A 20,483-nucleotide genomic window follows, 5' to 3' on the forward strand; every position below is an offset into this window, starting at 1 on the left:
TTATTATTATTAATATTGTAATATAGTGTGCTATTTTCTTTATTTGTGTTCTAGATGCTCATTCGTTCATCCTATAAAAACTGTTGGTTCGGTGAGGAACGTGTACTCAAAGCATTTCACTGCACATTATACTATGTACAATTATTGTGTGTGATAAACAAATAACTTTTTGGTTGTTTTGAGGGGGTTTGAATTGAGATTCAGAGATTTCAAACAAAAGAAAAAGATAAATAAAGCACTTGAATTTAACTGGGCCTTTTGTTGCGTCGCTCCTCTTAAGAAATGTGATTTTTACACCTTGCTTCGTGGTTTGGTAGCCGGATTGGGGCCTCTTGCGGCCGGTTTTGGTCCACGGGCTTTACGTTGGACACCTACGAAGGTTAAGGTGTGGTGAAGCAGGTTGACAGGTTGTGGAGGGTCAATAATCCCGCAGTTCGAGGCATCTCTCTGCTTATCCTCACTAATCACCCACACCTTCACAGGAATGTGGTCATTACAGTTGTGTGTTGTGATTGTGGCCACCAGGGGCGCTGCTGCTTGCACAATAAAACAAACCCTCCGTCCAGTGTTTCATGTTGCAGCTCCACGCAAAACCCGTCCACGGTTATAAAACCTCTAATCTCAGTGCCAGCCTATCGTGCTGGATTATATAACGCAGTCGGGGGTTGTGGCGGTGTGGCCGCTTCCCGGTTCACGGTGGATCGTGGCTCGGTGCGGCTGCAGGAACAGGGCGGATCTTAGGACCCGTGGATCCATCCTTTGTCGAATAATAAAAGTTGTGGGGGGGGGGGGTCTGTGCGCTGTCGCGCGACAAAGCAGCAGTGTGTCAAAGTGTTTAATGGACTGGACACTGCTTGCTGCTGCTGCGGTGTGTGTGTGTGTGTGTGTGTGAGAGATCCGCCGCTGGGTGTCCACGGTGCGCAGAGAGAGAGAGAGAGAAAGAGAGAGAGACATAGAGGGGGTGTGGGCTGGCCTGACCGTGTTTTCCGGAAGAGAGGGTGTGAAACATGGGACGCATCTCAGGTCAGCGGCTGATCCTGACACACACCTAACAGCAGAGCCGTCCTGTCTCTCACTCGGCTGCCTGTCTGTCGGTGGAGGCACCAGGCGGGACGTCCCCCCCATCCCTCCATCCCTCCCTCCCTCCATCCCTCCATCAGGATCCTCCGGAGACGCGTCCAGGCGCACAGACGCGCTCCTCCGCCCAGGGTGAGTGAAACTTTTCGGCTCGCATCATTTCACGCTCAGGACGCGTCTCGCGTTGCGAAAATATGGGGAAGTAAAGCTGCGCGAGCTCTTGTGCAATGCAGATGGATGTGGGCGCACGTGCTCGCTCCGGGCGTGTTTATTGACAGGTGGAAAATGAAAAAAAAAAAAAAAAAAAAGCTGAGAAGGTGGTTAGATGCTGCAGACTGGTGGGACTTTGCGGTGAAACGATGCTCCTCTGACATGAAATGATGCTGCTTAATTTTTCCACTTGGGACTCTTAGGAGACTGCAATTTAGTGCGTCCCAAACTCTGGTCGGTGTGCCTTGTAGGCAGTCTTTAATTTAATATTTATTTCACCTTTATTTTACCAGGCAGGTCATTTGAGAAGCGGGAGGCACAAAGAGAGCAACAAATATATACATGCAATAATACAGTGTCATACAATCTTAAAAGAAACAATAAGTGCAGTGATAATTCATTTTATTTGCAGAAATAAATGTAGAAAGTTTGAAGGTCAGTTGCAGATGATTCAATGAAAATTTGAAATGAGGAGCAACAAAAGGTTGTAGAGGCTTTAGGTAAGACAAGACTGATGAATCTACTGAGACCAGGGATGGACACTCCTGGGCCACATTCCTGCGTGGCCCCACTCCAACACACCTGATAGTAATGATTGGCTTATCAGGCTTTCTGCAGAGCTTCATCATGATACTTTCATTAAATTGAGTTGTGTTGGAGCAGGGGGACATTGAAAACATGCAGGAATGCCGATGTTGTGTTGTGAATATTGAGAAGGGACTTTTTCGGATTTTGCATGTTGGACTTTATAGGCGTCAGGTTTGATCACAGCTTTAACTTCTGGAGCAGTGAGTGTAGAGTGTATATGGGTTGTCAGAATACCAGGAAGGTCACCGTTTGGACAACTTTGATCATGACGATGGCCACAACAAAATGTGTCAAAGTGTACTGAAGTATTCCACATGTGAATTTGAGCTACTAATTTAACGTGAAGAGCTGAGGGTGAACGCCTCGTTCAGCCATCTGAAAGTTGAGCCTCTGTTCCTCCACATTGAGAGGAATCGAGGTGGTTCACCTGGTTAGGATGCCTGGTCGCTTCCCTTTAGAGGTTTACAATGATGGATGGACAGATGTATGCATTTCATCTAGTTTAACGTGTGGAGCTGACCGAAAGACAAATAATAATAAATACATGTGTTTCATGCATTTCAATAAAAAAAAAAAAAGAAAAAAAAATGCATGGAGTTTTACAATATTTATGGCTTCATTGATATCAAATGTGATTAGTTGACCTTCCTTGCATCTTCCAGAAAAGGTGGGTGGAGACTGCTGGTTGTTGCTGATATACCTACGGTAATTCAGATATGGATTTTAGAGCATCTAAAATAAGTCAGCAGGGCCACAGATGACATATTTTCCTTTTTTGAATCAATTACCTGCATTTCTTTGTGATGCATAAATTCTGTGTAAAATGCCTGACCATAAATATGAACCTCCATCCATCCATCTTCTTTACTGCTTCATCAAATTCAGGGTCACCCGCCCATCACAGTCACACATACTCACATTCACACCCATTGGAAGCGCGGAGTTACCAGTTGGCCTTTATTACATGTTTACGGACCGTGAGAGCGAAGTGGACCACCTTGAGAAAACCCATCCAAAAACATGTAATACCAACCAAATGTATTTCCTGGGTGAAAGAGACACCTGACACTCTCTTCCTCTCTTTGTTTTTCTGGTTTTATAGGTATTAATCATAATCAAGTAAATAAACCACGGGCTTCATCCCTTTTCTTGGTCAGTTGATGTGAACATTATTTGTTCGTGTTTGGATTTTCTATGTGTTGATTTAATCACTTCATTTATATTTAGCAAACATTGAGTATATTTAATGTAGGTCCAATGGTTTTGAGTATAAAAAATGAAGCATCAACAGTTGTGAGAGCAGTAACGGGTGCTTCGTATGGAGAGTCGTAATGTATTTAGTAACTTGGTAAACCCTGACAATGAAACCATTGAACTAGTAATCAAAAATGCAATTTTTGGTCCTTTTGTCTCAGATGTTTGCTGCTAATCTGATCGATTTGGCACTTAGCAATGAACTTATAGAGAAAATCAATATTTTCTGGTGTTTTCCGTTAAATTATTGACAGAATGAGTTTTGAATGAGATTTAATGAAAGCGTTGTGCCTCAGCGATAATGAGCGTGTTTAGGGACCCCTGCTGTTCAGGCTGACCTGTCTGCGTGGACTGAATGACTGAGTGCACTAGATAAGGCCTATTTTGAGAAGCGATCTCACTCCGCTGAGAACGGCTCGGAGAGCTTCGTATAAAAGCAATGACAACACACACAAAAAAAAATAAAAATGTCTGAACGTGGCTGTCACTGTCCTGGAGCCACCCGGCGTCTTGACTAAAACAAACGGCTGCGTCGTGTCCGTCTCGAGTGGCGCTCGTGTCGGACTGCTATCGGGTTTTATAGTCCCTCACTCATGGGGCTGAATGATTTCCCTTTTTCAAGCCGTCTGAAAGACGAAGTGTGACTTCAGAGTGAAGGCGCTGCTTCTTCAGCTTGAGAAACAATCGAGGAGGGTACACCAGCAACAAATTACAGAGCCGTCTCAACTTCTGCACTCGCCTTCGGACTGAAGAGCTGGCAGAGAGGGGGCCACGGCTGATTTTTATAGTGCGCTTAAATCCCCCACTGGCCAATATCTGAGATGAGCTCAGCTGACTCGGCCAGAGGCTGTGGAGGAAAAGTGCTGATGTGTCTGTGAGCGTTGCTGCCGAGCAGTTCAACTTCCCTCTTGTGGTCTCATTTAATGTTCTGTTTGCAGCTACAGGAGCATTAAGAGATAAGAGCTGGGACCCGGAAGACGGCGCATGTGGGGGCTTGTATGAAGATTTAATGTTTGTCCAATTCAAACAAACCAGCAGCGAGTGGATGAATTGGATCGGATCCTGTTTGTTTGCCCATGTTTTGATGAATCCTGCAGCAGAATTGTTTGTACGGAAAACAAAAAATAAATGGACAACAAATAGCTCCCTCCGGCTCGGTGTCGCTGGCTGCTCATTTAGTATGGATTTTCCTCTTGTCGCTTTTCAGGGTGTTTTGGTTGGAAAGCCGGAGGTTTATTCAGTCATTTTAACTTGCTCTTTCAAGTCTGACGTCCATTTGCTTTTCTCACACTTTTTTTTCTCTCTGCTGAATGTGCTGACAGCTTGAACCCTCATCTTAACACGGGCTTTAGAAACCACAATGGAGCTTCGGCTCAGCTACTGAAAAAGAGGACATGTCAACAGCTCGCAGCTCCTTCAGCCCCTCTGGGAAATCACTCGCACGAGGCCGAGGTAGGAGAGGGAAACATTGGTTTCCTCCTGTGTATAACCTTATTACTGCATCAGCGTCTTTAATAAATGTCCCCAACAGTTTTGCATGTAGGCCTGAGGAGCTTTGACCCTGGTGGTGCAGCTCCGGTCTGAGCGATGGAGCCGTTTACCCCGTGCTGACTGGTGCAGGCTTTTCTTATTTTGGGTCATTATATCGATCAGTTGTGATCTTTTACCTCATGTGCCTGAAGGCATCATCGTCGTGCTAGACCTGTAATGGTTTTGAACCAATTGGGAACGGTTCGTTTTAGAAGATTTTGGTTTTAAAAACACGTTTGTTTTTTCCGACATGAAGTGGTGAAGAGTTGAAAGCAGTTTTCAGGTGTAAATACTGAGTGACTTCCATGAAGATGTGGGACATTCTCGTTATGTGTGTTTTTGTTTTTGGTATGGAGTGTGGCGACTGCTCCGGTCTGTTGTATCCACAGAGAAGGTGCCTAATTTGCCATCTCCCAGGCTTTGGTGTTACAGCTGGGAGAAAAGAGCAGCAGCTGTTCCTGCCGAGTGTTTCTGTTGGTGCTGTTCGCACTGCCTTCCCCGCCTCCTCCTGTTCCTGGAAGCTTTCAGCGCCGTGTTTGCCGGGCTGTCGTGGAATCGCTCCAGTGTTGCAGTTTGGATCGCGTTAACGGTGTAACAGGAGAACTCTCCTTTCAAATGGGTTGGGGGGGGAAACAAAAGTGCTTGAGCCTCAGAAATGAGGGATACTCTGTTTTCTTTTTTGTTTTTTTTGTATTGTTGTCATATTCCTGTTGATGCATCTCTGGTCACTTGTCAGCAGGCCACTAATCCACCACAAATCTGGCTCTTGTTTTTCAGCTCGTATCCCTTATTTAGTCCTCATTCAAAGGAACAAATCTGCCCAGCATCCTATTAAAGGTAGACTCAACCATTTTAAAACCTGACCGTTTTTAACCCACACAGTCGGTTCACTTCCTGTTCCTCAACATGTAAAATACAACCAATCCCTAAAGGAGTTTAAATCATTTTTGTGGTCAGGTTCTGTTATTTCTACTGTTTGTTAGTCATTTTTTCTTTCAGAAAATGCCACTTGTCACATAACCGGAATTAGGAAAAAGAACCTTGTCAGTGGAAATGAATAACACTTTTTCGTTATGCAATCTTTGGAATGAGAATACGTTACAAAAAATAGCTGCGTTATTGTTCAGTCGGCTTCAAAATATGGGTTTCAATTTTCTTTCAAAACATTTTAAACTGATTGTTGGAGCTCCGAAAGAAGTCGGCGTGTCTGCTGAAGAACATCCTCTGAAAACGGAGCAGCCGCAGTTTGTTTTACGTTACTGTCAAAGTTTTGACAATGAGAAAGATTTCTGGAGTTTCCAGTGCAAAAAAAGGAATCCTGCTTGTGTTTCACCACTTTGAATGCTCACTAGTTTCAATTAGTAAAAAGATTTACGTCCTGTTTCAGAGTTATTTGCTCCTTCAAATGACTTATATAGAAGTTTTGGGTTGTTCTGTTCAGGATATTTGATGAATTTAGTGGAATAATGTTATTTAGGCTTCAATTTCTTGGAATTGATGTTGATCTGACACCACTGAAAATCCTCTTAGTGGTGTCACTGGGAAAATACAAATGTGTAAGCAGAACCACAATAAAGGAACATCTTGCTGATGCCATTTGCTTATTTCTTTTAAATGTCATCTCGGGACTCTTTATAGTGCTCCATCTCGATGTATGTTCTCTAATATAGCTACCCTTATAATGAAGGACGTCCCAATTGTTGGCGCAGAAGCTCTATTATGATGCTTTTATAATTGTTTTGTGTCCTAAAGTCATACCAGAACCAAGGGTTAAGTGTTGAAATCTTGTCAGGAAGGGTAACAACAGAAGGCTGAGGGATCAAACATGAGGCAAGAAAAGTCACGAGATATGGAGAATCACAGAGAAAATTCAAAATGAAACGATAGTTATATAACACACAAATACTACAATTATGGACAGAAAAATAAAGATAAAACTTAACATAAATACACTGTAATTGTATATATATGCATGCGTGTGTGTGTGTATATATAGACATCATGCAAAAGAACATGGTAAATTATGATTTCATGCTCTTAATTTCTTAATGACAGAATTTACATTTTAAAGAACGGCGGGATTACATGTCATTACTTAATTGTGTGAATAACTGAACTGTATAAAATCAAGCACAAACAACACAATTTGGACAAAGCTGTACATCCAACTTTTGGGCAACAGTTCAGAGAAGGCCCTAACAGAACTGTGCCCCAGCCCACACAACAAAGTCTATAAAGATTTAGGTTAGCTGTGGAAGACGTTTACTGGCCCACCCAGAGCCCCGAATTCAACCCCATCAAAGACTTTTGGGATAAAGTGGAATGGAGAATTGTAAAAAAGAGCCTTCTCATCCAATGTCAGTACATGAACTCGGAATAAAAGGGTGCAAAGTCTTATTGAAAGCTTTTCCAAGAAGAGTGGAAGCTGTTTTGGCTCTGTATTAAACACATAAACAAATATATTTGAATATATTAATACAGTTCCTGTTGATAATAATAGTCTAGATACTTCTGTTTTTATGGCCTACCTAAATATATAAAGATTACAAAAGGTCAGAAAACAGATGGGGGGAAAATAGACTTTTCAAAGCTGGACCTTCATACTTTCATACAGATCAACTAATTTTGTTCCCTTAACCTAATTAAATGGTGTTGCTGTGTGAGAACAAAACGAGACGTTTTAAACTTGTGAGGATTAAGATTCAGGGCCCATTTCCACAGCTTTTATAGCATTTTGGGTGCCTGTTCTTCTTCTGCACCTCCATTGTCATGACTCCCCGTCCATATTCTCTAGAACTTGGTAGTTTTATTGTTGAGTCACCTGGAATCGTCATCAGTCCATACTAATGTCCCCGTTCTCCCGTTGTAGTATTTATAGCGTATTCTTTTCTGAACGTGTGGTTTCTTTACAAAAACAAACAGTGGTAACTCATGGCCTGGCACACTCACTACGCTTTTTTCAGCATTTCTGCCGTTTCCGTGTAAACGGACGTTTCTCAAAACAAGATTCAGTACCCCTGTCATAAATGTTGCGAGGTGCGAACAATATATCTTAGTTTGGTGAGATGATGTGTTGTTTTCTGACTCCGCCTTTTGGTCTGTGTAAGTTTATAACATCCTGGTTGTGGGTGAAACATTGGGGCTATTCTTGGAATCAGTCGGACCTCCCTTCCTGCAACAAACAAGTGACAAGAGCTTCCCCCGTCACTACAAATACTGACACACGCGTGGAGGGAAAAAAAAACAAACACCTCGTTTTGTCTCAGTCAGAACAAATCATCTTCCTGATTAATTCCTCCTGAGTGTGCCAGTGAAATCCGACAAAGTGTTTGTTGTTGACAAGTCTCCACCGGTCTCGATTATAAGATTCAGTGTATTGTCATATGGGCCAATAAAAAGTGTCAAAGTCTCACATTGACAGGAGCTGCATTGTTTTATTGGCCCCACGGTTCGGTTTTCATAACCATTGCTGGGTATTTTTCTATTTTTTTTGTGTCTTGAAAGGAGTTGTCACAAACCTCCTGCAACGTGTGAGGCAAAGTATGAGATGTGGTTTCTGGGTTTGGATTCCGTAATTGGTACAACCTCCAGAGTGTTGTTACATGTTCACTTTGCCTTGTTAGAGATCCTCTGGCTCTTCATGCAGCCGCTCTGTGAGTTTAATTCAAAGTCCGGAGTGACGTCAGCGCCTTCGGTAGGAATAAAAAGCAGAGGCACTGGGAAATGTGCGTCCTGCTGTGACTGAATGCCACCTTTAAAACCTTGCTCTTTTGCATCCTTTGCCACACACGCACACCGTTTTTAAATGCCAGCGACAGTCACAGGGAAAGCATCATGGTGAAACTTGAGGTGTCAGTTGAAAGTGGTTTCCGGTGTTTGTTGAGACGAGCTCCCCGAATGCATTACAGGTCCTCATTAGTTCGTTCTGTGCCCGGCGCTCGGCCACATCTGCATATTAGCCTTCATTATTCAAAGCGGCACCAGCAAGGAGTCCAGGGGGGCTCTCAGATCTCTCTGTTAACCTCATCCACATGCCAGCGTGCACTCTACCCCACTTGCACTCTCCCTTGTTCTCATTAGCCTGCGTATGAGAGACGCCGTCGCCAGACACGCCACGGGGAACCGGCACCGGTTAATTTCTTTTATCAGAACGCCTTTATTGGGAGCGCGTGTCCAAGCTGGAGGACGATAAAAGGGGAAAAATAAGATCAAGTTTTGATGAATGTTTTGGGACCTTTTTCTGAGGACGTGCTTGAGAGATTTGAAATGATATCCTGACTCGGTTCATATTAGGGGTCAGAACCACCGGTCTTCTTAGTTTGAGTTGCACTGCCGGATGTTTGACGTTGATTTTTAACACACTGTGTATCGCACTACTCATCCACAGACCATAAAAAGAGAGCTGAGCGGCTTGTCAGCCACAGAAAACACTCCTGAAGCTCTTTACATATCATTTCTGTCCCTGACTCCAGATGTTGCTTCGTGTCCCCAGAGCTTTGCAGTTAGTTCCATTTGGCTGGTGAGCTGACCGAAATAATTGATGGCTGGTTGAGTTTGTGTCCGTCCTCTGGAGAGGCTTGTCTGTGTGCTGTCCAAAACTCCTCTACGAACCCCATCACCAGGCATTCCTCTGTGGCCGCTTGTCACAGTGGCCTAATTTTTGGGTGTGACAGGGACAGCAGAAGGTCTGCCTCGTGTCTGCGTTCACCACCTGTTCTCCAACTGAGTGTCAATTCCATTTTTACTTCACCAACATGTAGATGGGACTCGATTCAAGCTTAAACGAAACGTAGGTAGGGCTGCACACTGGAGTAGTGGTTAGCACTCTTGCCTTACAATGAGATTATCTCCAGTTGGAGTCCAGGAATTGGGGCGTTCACAGCAGAGGTTGTATCTCAATGTTAATGGTTATAAAGAACTTTTGCACTAGTTAACAGCCCTCAGATGGCTTTGCAATATTAGTCATGTTCTCTCATTCACACAGGTGCAGTCTAACTATTGGGAGCAGTTTGGGATTTGCTCAAGGACACTTCGACACATGGACAGATAGGGGATTGAACATGCAATCTTTTAGGTTGTCTGGTTTTGTCCAAAAACATGCAATTGAGGTCATTTGATCACGCTGAGGTCCTGCTCATGCAGTGAAACCTTTCTGTTTCATAAAAGATGCTCAGATGGGAATGTTTTCATACTGATCGCCGAACACGTGGAAACACCAAAGCATCAGAAAACGCTGTAGTGTGCATGCAAGGTTCATGGTGTGTGTTCTTTTGCATGCGCACTGAGGCCCGTCACTTTTCCCGAAGCGTTTTGAAAACGATGTCCGTTTACACGGAAAGAGCAGAAACGCTGAAAATGATGTCGTTAGTATGTTGGGCCACTAGTAGGTGATGCTATTTGTTTTTGTAATGAAATCACATGTACATGCTCACAGAGAATAATACACTATAAACATTAACAATTTTAGTACACGGACATTCGTTGGATAGTTTTTCCAGTGACTGTCAACTCTAAAACTGCAGAGTCCCAGGATAATATGGGCTGGGAGTCATGGCTCTTGAGGCAAACATTGTTGTTATTGTCCATGTACTCGCACATTTGCAGAACTATTTACTATGGCCGTGGCGCATGCACACTAGCAGTGTTATCGCCGGTTGTATGGTGGTGGAGTTTGAGTATTTTCAGATGGTTTCATTTTCCTCTGTTGCCATGGAGAGTTATTCGGCACGTTTCAAAAAGTCCCACCTTCAGAGCTGTTCCTAAAAATGTGCATTTTCACTGGCTCCTATCTCTGTCGTGTAAACGGACACCCAAAACGCAACAAAGGTTTTCTGTGGTCACTTGAAAACGTTGTCGTGTAAACGGAGCCTGAGGGACAGTGCAATGTAAATATTCAAGCTCCTTTTAGCCGTCTCTCTTATTCTCGCCTATGATCTGTAAAAAATGTCTCCACTTACACGGATGATATTGTAGTAAATCTTGACTCTGTTGGAGAAGTGCTGTTAAATTCAAAAAGAATGAGCAGCACAAACTTTCTGGAATCTCCTGGTGTCAATCTGTTCGCTCAGTATGCAGTGTTTCTGAAAATTTGTGTTGTCACTGTTTACACAGAGTGAAAAAGAAGTGTACTCTGGAAGCTGTTTGTGTTTTCAGACGCTCGCAATGCCATGGTTGTAAAAAGGCGACGAAAACTCAATGGAACTTTACCGTTTTCACTTGAGTGTGTGTGGTTTTCTCTCTTGTTTGTCCTGTGATGGACTGCTGATTAATCCAGGGTGTGCCTTGCTTTCACCCATACTCAACTGGGATCTGCACCAAACCAATGCCACCCTGCGTTTTATAAAGTGATACAGAAGATGGTTAGATGGACAAACATGGGTATAAATAGCATGTGCACATCGCTGCGATCTCAAGTGAAAGCCTACGCGCTCACCGACTGTTCAGTAGTTTGCCACCCAACCCACATATGACAGTTATGTGATACATATAGTAGTAATGAGCTATGGTTAACAGATGGTATTTTCTTTTTGTTTACATCTAGTTCCAATGATACATGGGTGGATATTTTGTCTATGAACACCAGGTGTTTGCTGGCATAATGTTACACATGAGAGTCTTTTGGATGAATAAAAAAAAACCAAAAAAACATTAGTTCCTTGTAGCTGATGGTGTCTGCTTTAAAAACCCTGTTGATAACGTTGATAACACAGTTGGTTCTTTCTGAAGCTGCAGACTACTGTTGTATTGCAGTTGCACTGTTTTTGGATTTTGGTGGTGATTATCACTGATTCTCCACGTTTTGGGCTTGGATCAACCGTGTGACTCAACTTTAGTTTTCCCTCGGGCTGCAGGATATCAGGTGGACATGTGATACAGAATATCGTGATTGCATTACAAAATGCAATCGATACAATTCATATTTATAACTCTGATTTTGCCCTTGTAGAGCATGCGTGCAAGGAAACATAATGTCATTGCAGTCTTTCACGATATGCATCATGTGCATAATGTGACAAATTTGTATGGAAATGTTCTGCAAATGTCTAATGTTTAATTGTGATAAAACTAGTCAAATTCATAAATTCCCCTAAACACACTCAAGATATATTGAATCTATCTTTGTGGTAACAGGCGTCAGTTTCAGCTTTTAGTTGAGAAAATTATGCAAATACAGCTTGAGCACAAGAAATTTCAGCAAAGGAATATTGTACAGTACTTTAATGTAATTTTTCTTGTTTGTCATGAATACATTTAAATATCACAAAATCATGGTTGGTAGTAGGGTCCATTCCTAAAGTTACAAGTATGTCACCTAGCTCACAGTGTCGCAGTGAATTGCTATATATTGAATTGCAACCAAATTATTTGACAATATGAAAGATGAAATTAGACTGTATGTGGTACCGAAACTAAAATCAGTTTGACACCTCTGCTCTAATCAATGACAGTGTAGATTCCAATATTATGGAAATAATGGTAACACTTTTGTGAAAGGGGCAGTAATTTGTAGCAGCAAGCTAAAGTCAGCTTTTTGGAATCCCATCGAGTTTGTCAACAGATACCAGGTTGTTCTTCCAAGGCCTCTGTGTCAAATACACTTGAATTTCAGCTGACTTTTTGGGTGTGAAGGTTTTCCATTCATGTTTGATCTGATTTTGGTATTTCTTTTTTATTGAATTGTTGGAATTTTATTTAACCACAACATGAGCCGACTCTTTGACAGCATACCCTTAAAAGATGGAATTCAGATCAACAGTAAAAAAGCAGTCTGCAGTCCTCATCCAGATTTCTGTTGATTCAAATAAATAAATAAATGTGAAGGATTGTTGTTTAAATTTAGAGCTGTGTCACCCACTCCTTGAATCCCATTTGTGTTCTGCAATGACAACGCTCCTCGGCTGTTGGATTGACTTATAAAAAAAAATTAAAAATTGGCCGAGACCTTCATTCCTCCGCCTCACGACCAAATGTAATAACTCTTTGAATCCACTTGCATGTTTATCTTGCCTTTAATTTATTCTGTGACAGCAACATATTTCTTCATCGCCCTGTGTGCTGTCACAAGATAAAAATCAAAATATACATATATAAAAATGCCGTTCTTGCTTCCTCTGTTTCTATAAATGTGTGCATCAGCGGCGGAGGCGGCTCTGGCAGATTGTCTGCTACTACTTAGCGGTGACAGCGTTGCTGGAGGAGGAATGGGCTCTCGTGGCTGCAGCGACAGCCTTGTGATTTCACTGAGGAGAAGGAGCTTAAACCTCTGCTAAGATCTGTGTTGACAGTACTCTCCTCCTCAGCTCCTCTATGTGACATCTTTCACCATTTCTGCTCAGGTGTCCTTGCAGTAGCCCTGTATAAATATCTCAGTGTGGATGATGGAATAGCGTGAAAGAGCAGAAATGGTAGTCCTTTTTTTTTTGTTTTTGATGAAAGCCTGGAGGAGTGAGAAGCACAACCTGACCCAGGGCAGCTGACACCACCGGAGCTCTGCTTTGGTGAAAGAAACCTATTTTTGTGAGCAAACCGCTTCTCAAATCCTTTCCAGTTCTGAAGAATCGACCAGCCTCGCCTCGCCTCTTCGGTCTCCTGCATCAAAATTTCTCTTTGTAGCTTACTCCAGGGTGGAGGATGAGAGACTCCTCAATACCGCTGCGAACATCGCCGGCGAAAGGAGAAGGAGGCTCGCGTATCAGAGGGCTGAAGCTCTTGTGTTTCTGAAGAATAAACCAGATTTCATGGAGGAAGAGAAAGAACAGGGCTGCGCGTTGGCTGTTGAACGTTTGCGACTGAAAGTGCGGTCGGCATATGAAAATAACTTCTATAATGGAGAAATTAACCAAAAGATCTCACTCTGGAAAATATAAAATAGTCTAATTGCAACTCTTCTGCTATGTTATTTTCTACAGATAAGAGAAAGAGATTCAGAAATCAACTCGACTTCATCGAACCGAGCCTATTAGTGTCGTGAGTGAAGACGATGTGTGTGGTTGATTACTATTGCAACAACACATCATCAGTAGGGTAAAACTAAACTGTCTCACGACGGCCTCATGACGTACATGTCAAATTTATCACGATTTTATTTATGGGTACCCTTCAAGGCTCTCCGGGTCACTTTTCATTAAACTGCTCATAAATGGATCCTGCAGAGAGAAGACATAAATCAGGATACACACATGAGACCAAATCCAATGAAATCAGGTGGATTAAACACTTGTCAAGATGGGAAGGCCGATCTGAACAGGCGCGTTTTAAGACGTGATTTCAAAGTGAGTAGAGAAGTTACAGTCCTGATGTCCTGAGATGGTTCGTTCCAGAGATACGTCAACAGTCCCATGTTGGACAGATGGAGAGAAGGTCAGCAGAGAGGGGTGTGGAAAGGCCTGTATGTTTTCAGGAGTGCAGTAATGCGTAAAGGACAGAGCAAGATCGTGGAGGGCTTCGGAGGTGTGAGGCAATAATTAGAACGTAGATGTGAAAATGGATTGAGAGCCAGCGAAGCTGTTTGCGGACCGAGGTGGGAAAAGTTTTAGAGGTGACGCGAGAAGCTTTGTTTTGGACCAGTTGAAGTTCATGGAGGGATTAATGCATTCAGAAACTGCTGTGTCTGTGTGAGCTGGACTGGCTCCGCCCACACATGCCCATCTTGGGAAGAGGAGGAAGTACTTCCTCTGGTGGTGCCATGTGCCAGAGCAGAGCTGCCTAATTGTGGTCAAAGGGAGGGCCTACCTTGATTGGGATTGGCTAAACCCCAGATGACACTATATAGGGTTTGATTTCTGATTCGCTGGTTGGAGCAACACACTTTTTAAAAACTGAAACAATCCAGGGAGAGAGAGGACATTTTTTATTTTTTTTTTTAATTGGAAAAATTATGGAAATTCTCACTATAAATACTTGATTTCTCAATCACTTTCTTGTCTCTATGCAATATTGTGTAGAAATAAGAACGTTTTCATTATTTAATTTTTTTTGGTGACTTCAGTCACTTTGAATGAAACGGTGATATCTGCAGTCACATGCACAGCTTCAAAATAAATTGTCTGATCAAAAAAAATGGAGTTGAGAATTTTTGAAAGATGTGCATCGATAACTTAAACAACAATCGTGTGTCTTTGAGGAGGAAGATTGTAAAATGAGTTATTGAAATGCTGCTGGGCTAAACATTTGCTCACTCTGATACCAGCAGCTCGCTCATAGCCATCCCTCTGTTATCCGCTGCCTGTGACCTTTCCCCACACAAAGAGCACCACGTGTCTGATTTTGTTCTTGAGCGCGCTTCCAGGTTTGCTTGTTCTTTCTTTTTCTTTCTGTGAACCACCACATGCACACTGAGGAACCTGTTCTAAAGAGATAAGAGCTCTGAAACGGGAACATTTGTTTTGATGTTTTAAAGGCTATGAGTCACAGATTAGCTGGAGAAATAGGTTTTGTCTCTGGCTTTGCACTGCAATACAGTCCTGAAAGGAGCTCGGTTCAACCGATAGATGAAGCAGTGATGATTACAGGTGACTTACACCACTGGCCAAGTCACAAGAGGACACAGCTGTAACTAGATGTAATATGGTGAGAATAATTAGGCACTTAATTGTTCATTAAATCATTATAACTGCTGGTGTTGGTCAGGTTACTGTTCAGACACCTTTTATTATCATCTTCACCCGCATGGCTTTACGCACACATTCTTACACTGGCAGGTAGACAAAGCGTACATAAAGACACTCTGGGAATAAACCATCTGTGGGTGTTTGAGGCGAACATCTGAGTTCACTTAGTGAGCCACAGGGGATCATCGTACCTGAATGTCAAGCCCTTTCAACTAAATAAACAAAGGTGTGAGGTGTTTCTATGTAATGCAGTGGTGTCAATTTACGTATCTGATTTGACACAAGCATATAAAGGTGCAAGCGTTCAGCAAAAAGGAAAAATAAATATGTATTCAGAGTCTGCTTGAGCATATTCATTGTTGAACATGGATTCGGTGAAGAGAATCTTTCTTTTTCAGAATGACTCGTCTGACTGTCAGATGGTTTAGTTGGCATTTGTAACCGTGTAAGCAACACATTATATTCCTGTCCTGAGACAGCCTTTTTGTATTGGAGCCCCCCACATTACCTCTAAATGAAGCTGTCAGGACCACCACCCCTCATCCTGGGCCGTGTGGTCCAGGGGTGACGATTGGACCCATCCTTGATGTATTCAGCTCTTGGTTCTCTCATTTGAATTCAGGCTTAAATTGGTTAACATGAGGCACATGTTTGAGTTCATTCAGGTACAGTATGCACCTATGATATTAAAGAAAATGTCATTGATAGGTTTAGGCCCTGGGTAGATTTGTATAAAGCCCCGTTTACACAACAGTACCATAATTTCCGGACTATAAGCCGCTGCTTTTGTCACACGCTTTGAACCCTCTGGCTTAAACAATGACACAGCTAATTTATGGATTTTTACGGACATTGGTATGGACAGACGACCAAGTTGGATTACTATTACGGTGACTCTCGACTATTAAACTACCTCTCAAGCTGCCAGTGTTTCCACGGAGATAAAGCCCGAGCACTGTTGTCGTGTAAACATCCAAAACACAATGGAAGTTTTGCGTTTTCACTTGAAATCTTTGTTGTGTAAATATGGCTTCAGTTTAGAAAGAACAGGATATCTGAATAATGTTTATATACTTTGCAAAATGAACATAGTCTAATGAACTGAGCACACTTTCTCTCTTGTACTTCGGTACCGTACCTCCTGTGACTCGATGTTGCTCTTTTCATATTTAAGATAGCCAGAAAGAGTACCAATTGTCTGAGGAAAGCTCAGGCAATACAAATTATACGGTGTAGAAAAACTATTGAATAAATATGGAACTCCAGGACAGGTAAAAGAAAAACTCCAAGACAGGGCACAAGATATGTCTGACTGAAGCCGTTCATAAAAGAAACCTAAGCTGTTAATGAATAATACCAGACACAACACTGCATTCAGAGGTTTTGTGTCTACGTTTGTTTTGCTGGCTAACAGTTGCCTATAGGTGTGAGCTTGCCTCCCTGAAATTTGCATAGACCTGTGAGCTTCAGTCCGGCTCAGGCTCATGCAGTGTTTTATTAAGTCCAATATAAATAGTGAAGGCTGGAGCAGTTCCCAGCATGCTCCATAGTGAATAAGTCAGAAGACGGTAAGCTGCAGCCTCGGTACACGAAGAGGGACCCTGGCAGCCGGCCCGCCACCTGACCACAGGTTTGTAAGAGCCGAGGGGGATAGAGATCACTGGGATATTCTGCCTCCCTGAGGGATTTAGAGTATCGCTCCAGAGGGAAAAGATAGATGGCTTCTCATTTTCCGCAGCAGCAGATTAATCCTCTGCAGGCGCTCATCACAGATTTACAGCGTCATGATAGCAAGAGCTCTGAAGAGGGAAGTCTGAGGGTCAACGAAAGATTGGTTGCATTGAGCTTCTCTTCTTTATTGACTTTTGCAATCCCCTACAGACTCCCTGAGAGCGCCGACTCCCTCTAAAAATAGATGATGCAGCAGGTCCAGCCACGGTCAGACTGAGCTGTGTCATTAGGACAGAGGGTGGAGCCGCAATCATGTCCCGCCCCTTGTGAAATTATAGTGAGTCCCCAGTAACAGGAGTGCGCAATTGGTTTGCATTGGTGTAAAGGTGTGTATGCGTATGGGTGGGTTTCTCCATGGTTTTGTCCTTGTTAGAGGAACCCTTGTCAGGCAACATTTCTCGGATTCCTGGAAGCTGCAGGCTCATTGTCATTGTGAGTAGGGGAGAAATAATTGGCTCATCCAAGTTGCCAGTTTGCACTCTTACATCCTGTGTAATCCTGAGCTTATTATTGCCCGAGGCAGTCAACCTCTGAGAGGGTGGCCCTGGCTTTGTTTGGGATTGTTCCGGGTTGTATTTGATTGATTGCTGCTGGTGGACCCCGTGTCCAGGGTCCAACCTTGAGAGCAGAGCTGCCAGCTTTCTCCATCACATCACATTGATTGGCTGCACAATGAATAATTAATAGGTTTAAGGAAAGAGATAGTTGGGTGCGACACAGTTGCCTGATAATCCCGTGGATTGAAATAAAGAGTTGCAGAGATTAGTCTGTGACAGGTGAACATTGGAAAGTGTCTTCCTCTGCAGAGAGAGCAGTGGATATATTTGTCTTTATATTAAAAATACTTTTCTGGTAATGGTTCTGTGGATTGACCAAAAGCTTCTGGTCTGTCAGCTTGGGGGTGTCTTATATTTTCGGTGCAGACATGAAGGATGGCTCATCTACTTTAAAATCACAACATTGTTAGGGGTGGCAATTTACAATAATTACTTGCAGATAATGAAACTGAAAACCTATAAACATGGAGTCTAAACACCTTAGATAGTGGGGCTGTGTCACTCAAATCAAAACGGAAAATTAAAGAATCCCAATATTGAATGAGAATGACCTTGAATGGAGATGAAAAACATGTACTTATAATAAAAAGTTTTCCATACACAATAACTCAGCAGGAGCTATGTCTCCCACATGAAATCCCTGTATACATTTTATTACTCATACCAGGCCTGGATTAGAGCTGTAACACTGCCTCAGAGATAGCTGTTTGAGAGAGAATACACACCACAGGTGCACACATGAACCAAGTTTTGAGCGCTCTTACAGCGAGATAAGCTGGATAGAAGATGGATGGATGAGTGTTCTTCTCCAGGTTGATTAGGGCTCAGGTGGAGTTGAGATGAAATTGCATGGTCTGTCGAGGAGTTTGGACAGTAAGGAAACTGGAACTGGTCGAATGTGAAAGGGAGGTGCTTTGTCAGCCTTTCGAGGCACCTCATCATTATAGGACTCATTATAGGACTTTTTGGCACTGGTATGATAGTGGCCTGTTTGAAACTTGATGGCACAGTGGCCGGTTCAGCGAGGTGCTATTGATGTCCATCAGAACCGAGGCCAGAAGAGTACCGTGTAGTTTGGCAGCGCTACCCCATTCAAGTTGAGGGGGAGATAAAGCTTCTACCTCAGCATTTCAACAAAATGCTGAGCGAGCATTTTTAGATTTATCCACTCTCACTGCCAGTTCACTGTTGGAAAACATCTGCGTTGTGTGGACAGAAATCCTATCCACTCATAAAACTAATAAGGACACAAATAAACCAGACTCTCTGTGTACGGCGCCTTCAGACAAACTGTTTTAAAGCCTAATTTCAGATTTGGGATCAACATAATTCAGTCTTTCGATATAATCAATGGAGCAACAAACACGGTGTTTGTTGCTCCATTGACATGCAGTTCAAATTACACATGATCTTTCTTGGATCCAGAAAATCTCTTAAGTTGTCTGACCATCAAAGTTCGCCATAACATCATGTAGCAGGCTTTTAGAGATATTTGTTTTTCCCCTGTGTTGAAGCAAATCCCAGAATCACAATATCGTCCCCATGTTTACCGTTTTCATGCATCAAACATTCATGACAAATGTTCTGCTTTTGAACTGTTGAGTATTAGTATCACACTTGTTAACACTTGTCAGTTTAGTCTTTCCAGTCTTAAAGGTTAAGTCAGTTCCTCATTATAAACTGATCAGTTGTGGCTACTGACAAGTGAAAGGATTAACGCTCATTATTATCTCTTTGCTTTGACACTTGTTGGTGGTTAGGATGTATCAGGCAGCAAGTGAACAATATGTGCTCAGTGATGAAGGTTACGTCAGTGGTCACCACTCAATACACAATTATAATAGGGTGCAGTTTCAGCTGTCTTGGCTGAATCGAATAATACAGTATTCCAATACACGCACTCTCAAAAATAAATTATTGACAGAATGACTAGCAAATGAGGATATGGAGAGAGAAATGGTTCCTTTTTAGCTCAACTAGATGCATTTTATTTAACAGACTCAACCGTGTTTTCAAGTGCAAATATCAAATGAAATTGATTTCTAATTAGATGTTGTGGCGTCATCCTTTCATGTCCCATGTCTTGCTGTATTACGATGATGTCTTTGTCGTCTTTTGTCCCCATCATAATGAAATTCGTATCTCATGTTCAGCATCATGCCAATATTTTGCGACGTTCCATTAGAATTTGGAAAAAAACTTGCATACTAAACTTACTATCCACCTGCTGTTCAGGTGTGTGATGATGCCACACTGATTTTCATGTTAACATTTTCTTTGGGTCGGTCAAAGGCCTGAGACGCACACTGAAAATAGGCTGGTGAACAATTTTTAGTTTGCGACCAGTGCGGTATATACCTACTTATTTTTGAGTCTGCATCGGTTAAACACTCTTTCACGTCCCCCTTTGGTGCACGACTCGGCAGTATCTACGGGCCACGTGGCTTATTCTTTCACTAGGATGGTGAAGCTGTGGTTAGTATTGATTCAAAATGATCTAAAGAAGGAAATGAGTGATTCAGTGATAAGGTCGTGACCAGGCTAAGAGTTATAGATACACATTGGAAGTAGTGGTTTGGTCCGTGTAGCCGATCCAATAGATGAGGCGCTGTAGATCAGACTACTGCAGAAGTTCCTGTGGCTTCCTATATCAAAATATATTAAACATAATGTTATGACTGATCAGGGTTTATTATAGTCATGGGTTTCAAAATGTCTACTTGAGAGCGGATCAGACCAGTCCCTTGGGGTTTGCTTAGCGTTACGACAGGTGTGATAAGTATAACTGACTGTTGTGACATTTATATGCAAGCACATGACGAATGTCGGCACTCCATTGCCATTTTGCTCCTGTAATTGCTCCCGGGAACTTGCAGTGTCATTTAACATGAACTGTACGGAAAAGCGTTCACAGATTCCCTCGATG

At 42.6% G+C, this 20,483-nt stretch overlaps 1 protein-coding gene across 2 annotated transcripts in view; it reads left to right on the forward strand.

The window, feature by feature from the left end:
* Positions 1-797: 797 nt before the first annotated feature.
* The window catches only part of camkk1a (calcium/calmodulin-dependent protein kinase kinase 1, alpha a), a 68,622-nt gene continuing 48,936 nt past the window's right edge, over positions 798-20,483 (forward strand). For both annotated transcript variants that reach the window (XM_080483842.1, XM_080483841.1), the window contains exon 1: positions 798-1,209. The gene's annotated coding sequence lies outside the window, so the exon portion shown is untranslated. The remainder of the gene's footprint in view (positions 1,210-20,483) is intronic.

This window comes from Lipophrys pholis (genome assembly GCF_963383615.2).
Source record: "Lipophrys pholis genome assembly, chromosome: 16".
NCBI classification, from domain to species: Eukaryota; Metazoa; Chordata; class Actinopteri; order Blenniiformes; family Blenniidae; genus Lipophrys; species Lipophrys pholis.